Source organism: Dromiciops gliroides, chromosome 2 (assembly GCF_019393635.1).
Source record: "Dromiciops gliroides isolate mDroGli1 chromosome 2, mDroGli1.pri, whole genome shotgun sequence".
Taxonomy (NCBI): Eukaryota; Metazoa; Chordata; class Mammalia; order Microbiotheria; family Microbiotheriidae; genus Dromiciops; species Dromiciops gliroides.
This window is the reverse complement of record NC_057862.1, coordinates 280,380,666-280,388,338: the sequence shown is the minus strand read 5'-3', so window position 1 is coordinate 280,388,338 and position 7,673 is coordinate 280,380,666.

Here is a 7,673-nt window from a genome sequence, read left to right as displayed (position 1 = left end):
AACACAAATAAGCAATGATAAAGGACTAAACAATGATAAATTGCTTATATTAAAATATGGGATATGTTTCCCCCTCTGAACCCTATCATCATAAGGGGTCATAGAGTCTCATTAAGTAGAAGTCTTGGGAATGGTTCTGATATGTCTTAATGATCTTAAGAGAAAAAAAATGGCAAGAGGAAAAGGGAGAGAAGGGAAAGGAAAGTTAGGGGAAATTAACTCACATCATTAGAGAACTCAAGTTTGACATCCATACAAACAAGGAGGTAGGGGTGGGGGAGGAGCAGTTGACACTTGAACCTCACTCTCATATGAACTGGTCAAAGGATGGAAGAAGACAAACACACAGGTACAGAAATACATTTTACTCAACAGGGAAATAAGAAGGAAAGGGGAGAAGGAGGTAAGGGAGATTAAGGGAGGGATTAGTCCTAAGCAAAACAAACCCTAAGGATGTACAAAAATATTTGTAGCTCTTTTTGATGTAGCAAAGCACCGTTATCTAAGGGGGCGCCCATAAATTCTGGAATAGCTGAACAAATTATTGTATCTAAATGTGATGGAATACTATTGTACTATAGAAAATGTTGAAGAGGAAGGCTTCAGAGAGACCTAAGAGGAATTTATAAACTGACACAGAGTGAAGTGAACAGAACCAAAAAAATAATTTATATAATGATAAAAATATGGTAAAGATAAAGAAGTTGAAAAGATTTAGGAGCTCTGATCAATGTAATCATCAACCATTTCAGAGTACTAATGAAGCATGTTACCGACATCCTGATAGGGGAAGAACTGAGTGCAGAATGAGACACATATATAATAAATATAATGCAATGTAATGTAATACAATCCAATATAATACAATACAATATATAATACACACAGGTGACATATATAAGACACATGATATATGAGCTATGCTATACTATATTATATAATGTAATGCAATATAAATACATCTCTGCATGTGTACACATACATATATGACATAACCAATGAAGAAATTTCTGTTGATTAACTATACACATTTCTAATAGAAGTTTTGTTATTCTTTCATTATCAATGAGGGAAGGAGGTTTTTCCGGGGTGGGAAAAAAGGCAGACTTTTACTGATTGAAAAAATATATGATCAAAAATTTCAACCTCCTCAGATTCTCCTACTAAAAGAAAGTTGAATAAGATAGTGAGTTTAGTTGACTTGGCCAAAGGGAAATGCTAGTGTCTGTCAGAAGCAGTACTTGAACTCCCTGGATTAAGGCTGACCCTCTATCCATTATGCCACTAAAATACTTAGACTTGGTATTAGATTAATATATTTTATGAGAGTTGGATTGGTGGTCATAGGATATAGGTTTGAATTATGATTCTTTGGCTTATTGTGTTACCTTGGGCAAGTCATTTGATTTTTCAATTCCCTTGTCAAAGGATGAGGTTGCCCTTGATGTCCACTAAAGTCTTTCTAGCTCTCATTCTGTAATCCTATGAAGAAGCAATTTGTTACTGATTCCATTTCAGAAATCACTTCACTTCTCTGGGGCTTTAGTCTCTCTACTTGTAAAATAAGGGATGTGGAATTAATGAACTATTAGGTCTCTTCTAGTTTTGCATTTTTTTCTCTATAATTCTATGAGATGATATGGAAAAGCACTTTCAAAGATTAAAGCCTGATTCAAATCTAAGGAATGATAACAGGTATTTATTTGAGTTAGGTATGTAGTGAGGGATATCCAAGCCACAATTTGTACACTCCTGGAATGCCTTGTCCACAGTATAGAGAGACAAGATTCACACAGAGACAATACAGTTCACACAATACAATACAGTATCTGGTAGGGTGCCAAATTAACGGCACAGGCAACAGAGGCCTTAGAAACTCAGCTGGGATAGATCCCCAAGTACTAGGACTAGAGTGGTCAAGGTATACTTTTAGGAAGAGACAGGCTTGGAGGTACATCTTGAAGGATAGCCAGTATTTGAATAATGGGAGAAAAGAAGAAAGGGCATTCTAAGTGGGGAAGCAACCATTTGAAGTTTGAATGAAGCTGGCATATTGGTATAGGTCTGGTTATACAGTTTACTCAAGTTCACTGCTCCCCCAGTGAGAGAATAGGAGCTAACACTAGAGAAATGGGCTTGGGAGCCAAATTATGAAGTCTCTCTACCCCACTCATTTTGGCCCTTGAGGACATACTGTCACATATAGTTCACTTGTGTTGGTCCTGTCCAAATGTTTATCTAAATGTGCAAATGAATGTTTGTTGTTTGTGCACAAATATTTGTTGCTGTTACTTTCATCTCCCTAATTGTGATCTTTTTGATGGTAAAAATTGTGTCCTGTGAGCAGCACATTATCAGGCACACAGTAGGTCAGAATAAATACTTGTTAAATTGAATGAAGTTCCAAATATTTCAGCATGATATATTACACAAATGTTAAACTCCTATCCTTGGCCTTCAAAGACATCTACAATCTGGTGCCATCCTTTTTGTAGTCTTGTCTTCATATTGCTCCCCTCTAAGCACTGTGCGGCTCTTTTTTTTTTTTTTTTTTTTTTTGGTGAGGCAATTGAGGTTAAGTGACTTGCCCAGGGTCACACAGCTAGTAAGTGTCAAGGGTCTGAGGCCATATTTGAACTCAGGCCCTCCTGAATCCAGGGCCAGTGCTCTATCCACTGTGCCACTTAGCTGCCCCGTGCTCTTCTTAAAGGTCCTCTCCCAATTCCCCTCAGGGCCCTATGCCTCCCCATCTCCGTGCCTAGGCTCATTCTATCTGTTGTCCCTAAAATGTTATTCTTATTGACTTACCTCTTATTTACCTTTCAAAGCACATTTCAACTGCCACCGTGCAACGTTTTTTGGATTCCCCACCTCCACCGCTGACCTTAGATGTCACATAGAATTCAGTCTGAAGCTCTTCAATGCATTTTGTTAATTATAGCCTTCTGTATTTATATCATGTTGCCCTCCTAGACTAGAACTCCCTTTTTATCTACACTTTGTACTTAGCAGTGAGTGCAGGGCTCTGAAAACAGTGGCACTTAATAAATTTTGTTGAATTACTTAATTTCTAGAAGCAAATCTGCCATCATTATTATTCCTCATCTTCCTGAAATAACAACTTTCCCCTCTCCTTCCACTTCCCAGGCTTTCGCCTTATTTTGCCATCCAGAAAACTCCTATCCTTTCCAATACCTCTTTATGTGTTGCTCCTCCCCTTTCCCCATTAGAAGGTTTAGAAGCAGAGATTGTCTTGCTTGCTTGTATTTTTATCCCCAGAACAACCAAAATTTCTACCTCTTGGCACAGGCCAGTTTTTCACCCATCTTAGCGAACTGTGGCTCAACAGGACTGGCAAACTCCTTGAGGAGACCGGAGCAGATGAGACTATGAGCCCAAGAGAGAAGCATAGAATGGGTGAAGTTGTAGAGGGGTTTTGAAGAGTGGAGAAGGGGAGAGGAGGACAACCATGATGAAAGCTTTCTAGTTCAAGCAACATGAAGTTAGATTGAAGGAACTGATGATAGCCTGGAGAAGAGGAGACCGGGTGGGGGTGAAGGTAGGGGTGGGGCATATTGCCAAAGTTATCTTCAAGCATTGGAAAGGAGATTGGGTTTGCCCTTCTTGGTGAAGAGGCCAAACCTAGGGGTGGTGAGTAGAAGTTGCTGAGAGGCAAATTTGAATGTGCTAGTGGGAAAATACTACCTGACAATTGGAGATACTCAAAAGTGGAACAGGCTGCCTGGGAGGTAGCGGCTTCCTCTGAAGGTCTTCGAGGTAAGTCTGGATGACCACTTATGGGATCTGTAGAGAGGCTACCTGGGGAGGTGCAGGTTGGACTAGATTCTTCTGCTGCTGCTTCCAGCTTTGAGATTCCAATGGAGGGTAGGTGGTCTCCAGTAAGCATTAACCCTGGAACTCCTCCCCTCTTTCCCCCCTTTCAGCTGAGACCTACCCCTCTGCCTGCTGTCTGAATTGTTGAAGGGTTTGGCCATTCCACCATGGTGGGGGGTGGGGGTGGGGGGCTAGAGAGCTTGCATGAAAAGACACGAGACATTTGGGAAACTTAATGCCAAGGCAGCCAAGGAGCCCATCCCCTTTTGCCTGACTCTTGAACCTTCCCTAAGGTGAGGGAAAGGGGAGCCTAGTCTGGTTGATTGGGTTACAATTAAAGCGATTCCTTAGGAGTTAGCATCACAAGGGGTTTGCTAAACAAATGTCTAAGCTGATTTGGTGGAAGGGTGAGGGGGGGACCTCTATTTTCCCCCTGCATTAGGTTTACATTTAATACCCACAGCAAACAATAGCTAGTTAGTGGATTAGGAGTAATTACCAGCAGCAGTTATTATTCCCTTGGTTTAATGGGCCAATTTGCCGCTGTAATTGTACCCCACTATTGTGGGGCTCAGACACAAAAGGCCTGGATTTTGAGAATCTGTGTCTTGAGCAGAAGCTGCCTGCCCTGCTCCACTTCTTATAGGTCAGTCACTCTCTGGAGGACATTGTACTGTGCTGCAAGTCATTGTTACCAGGTGGTTTGGGAAGAACTGGAGGTCGGAAGGGAAAACTGACTGGGGGTATCATCAGTAGGATATTTGCTATGGTTCCAAATGAAGGCTCTCTATCAGACTCTATAGGTTGTTTATCAGAAAAAGAAGTGCCATAGACCTCACCTTTAAAAACCCCAAACCAGGGGGCAGCTAGGTGGTACAATGGATAAAGCACTGGCCTTGGAGTCAGGAGGACATAAGTTCAAATCTGGCCTCAGACACTTGACACTAGCTGTGTGACCCTGGGCAAGTCACTTAACCCTCATTGCCCTGCAAAAAACCAAAGACGACAACAACAAACCCAAATGAAAAAAAAAAACCCGCACAAAAAACCAAAACCAAAACAAAACCAAAAAACCCAAACCGAACAGGTCCTGTCCCAATGAGGGAGGAGTAAGAAGCCTGAGACTCACTTCTGGAGTCAGAATGACTGTGAGGTCTGAACGCTTATAAAAGCCTAAGTTCAGCAAGCATAGCTCCCCACAAAGAGCCCTATAAAATGCACTTCCTGTAAGTTGCACCAAGGACTTAATTGTTTCTAAACTAAAAAAAAAAAAGTGTCTATTGTTATCTGGGTTGTGGCCATACAAATGTGTCCTACAGAAAAGAGATTGCTAGAGGGATCTCGGTGGTATGTGAAATGGCAGTCAGTATTCTGATATGCAAGGGACTTGCCAATATTTCCCAATCATTTTCCTCAACATTTCCCTAGAGGTGGGAGGAAGGAAAGTGAAGGGTCCTTGGCACCAGCACATGGGAAGATAGTGTCTTGGCTCTCTGTTCCCTGGGATCACACATCTCTTGCAGCTCAGCAGGCATGGGGGCATAGGTTATCAAGCTGTTGTGAAATGTTCAGGTCGACAGTTTCTTTCCAGAGAGCTGTTTGATGGAGATCATTGAGAAGCAGCTGATGAGCCAAACTGGATGCTTCAAAACTCCCTTCATAATAGTCGATAGTTATTTAAATAGTTTCAGAGTTCTGTGTGAGAACTTGGAAGCACCTTGAATACTAATATTTAATTGTACTTTACATAGACCATATCATTTAAGCCTTGTAGCAATCCTGTACTACGGCTGCTATAGTTGTTTATCATTCCCATCTTACAGATGAGGAAAATGAGGCTCAAAGAGGTCACACAAATAGTGTCTACAGCAGGATCTGAACTTAGATCTTTCAGGGTCTAGGTCCAACATTCTATCCACTCTGACTCTGCTCACTGCCTTGCCACACACCTGATTCCTCATGGGCCACCAAGCTCAATGGAAGGTAGGCAGCAGTTTATGCCCCCCATTCATCTCAGAAAATTAAAATCAGAAGGTTCAGTGGAGGGCCGTTGACAATTCAAAGTATGCATCAATTTAATCCTTTTTAGTGAGTCCCGTAAGATGATATTGATGGCCATGTTTTTATTTCTTAGAATCATTTTTCTAGTCATTCAGGTGAACTTGGAGGGCAGGATCATTTTTCTGCTTTAAGTAAGAGGATTAAAAACATTGCATAATGCTCTCCCCCAGTGAAGGGCCACTGCATCAGAGAAAGAGAGAGAGAGAGAGAGAGAGAGAGAGAGAGAGAGAGAGAGAGAGAGAGAGAGAGAGAGAGAGAGAGAGAGAGAGCTCTTTGAGATCTGATTATTTGGAATAATTGGCAGTGTTAGATTTTGGGAAAGGAGTCTGATGAAAGTATTTTCCTTGCACTCTTCTCACCCTGGGAGAAAACACTATATGGAAGATATGACATCTGGAATGGGTCCTTGCAGTTAGCTGCCCCTGCAGCTACTTGTCAGCCTGGAGTGCTCAATTCCTCAGTTTGAGAGGATGCTTTCTTTACATGTAGATCACTTCGAAGACTTTAAGGGGTTAATTTGACACATGGAAACCATCTCTGGGTCAAGGGTACCCTCACACCTTCTTGGGCTACCCAGAACTGAACTGGAGGCCTAAAGCATTTTTTTATTTTCTTTTATGCTGCTGTGGGAGGAGGGAAGTTCAAAAACCTGTTGGTTCAGAAGCATTGTCAGCTTATTCTGATCCCCCCACCCCAGTTCCCTGAACAACTCTCAGCAGATAAAATCTGGGGTTCTCTCCCACAGTGGATTTGAGCTGTTGCTGTGGGTGGGGAGAAGCCTCTTAACCAGCTTCCCCATGGATTCACTAGCTTCTTCCTGTGGATTATTTTAGATTGTACCCCACATTTGTAATCTTGTGCAATAAGACAACACAGCTTCAATTGCACAAACGTGACTCCATGGTCAAAGGAATCCTCAAATGGGTGGAGAAAGGAAAAAAACCCATTCAGACCCTGAAGAAGTGATATGAGCATCAGCTCAACTAATCCCAGAGCAATGAGCCCCAGTCCTATGAATATGTGACAAGTTACCCTTTTATTGGTCACTTGTCACTTCTCCCACCTCTGAGTGTCAAACAGCCTACCAACTGTTTGCAAAATGAGGAATTTCTATGGGCTACAAGTAGTGTATTTAGTATAATGGGAAATAACCCAGTTATTCTACAAGGGTGCAGCCAAACAGAGCAGTTAATGAGAGATCCCTCCTGGATTCAGGAGGACCTGAGTTCCAATCTGGCCTCAGATACTTGACACTTACTAGCTGTGTGACCCTGGGCAAGTCACTTAACCCTCATTGCCCTGCAAAAACAAACAAACAAACAAAAAAATGAGAGATCCCTATGGAGATCCAGGACAGAGGAAAGGACAAACAGAGCTGGAGTGAACGACTTAATTTCATCAAATGACTTAATATTTTCAAAGCAACTCAAAAACTTTAGAGCACAATTAGAGGAAATAGGATACAGAAGGATTATTTTCTCAAGAGTCAGAGTAACTGAATTCATATTATGCTTCAGATGCTTCCTTCCCTTATCTATGTGACTTTGGACAACTCACTCCTTTCGTCTTACTTTTACTCTTCATCTATAAAATGAGGACGTTGAACTAAATGGCTTCTGAGGTCCCTTCTAGGTCTAGCTCTATGATAATTCAACAATGTAAATGTAAGCTATTAGTATTGTTAGATTGCCAGGGGCTCTAATACTCCTGGGAATTTTCTGAGAGACACTGAACAGGTGGACCCCCTCCTTCCAATTTATCCCTCAGTCATCTGGCCA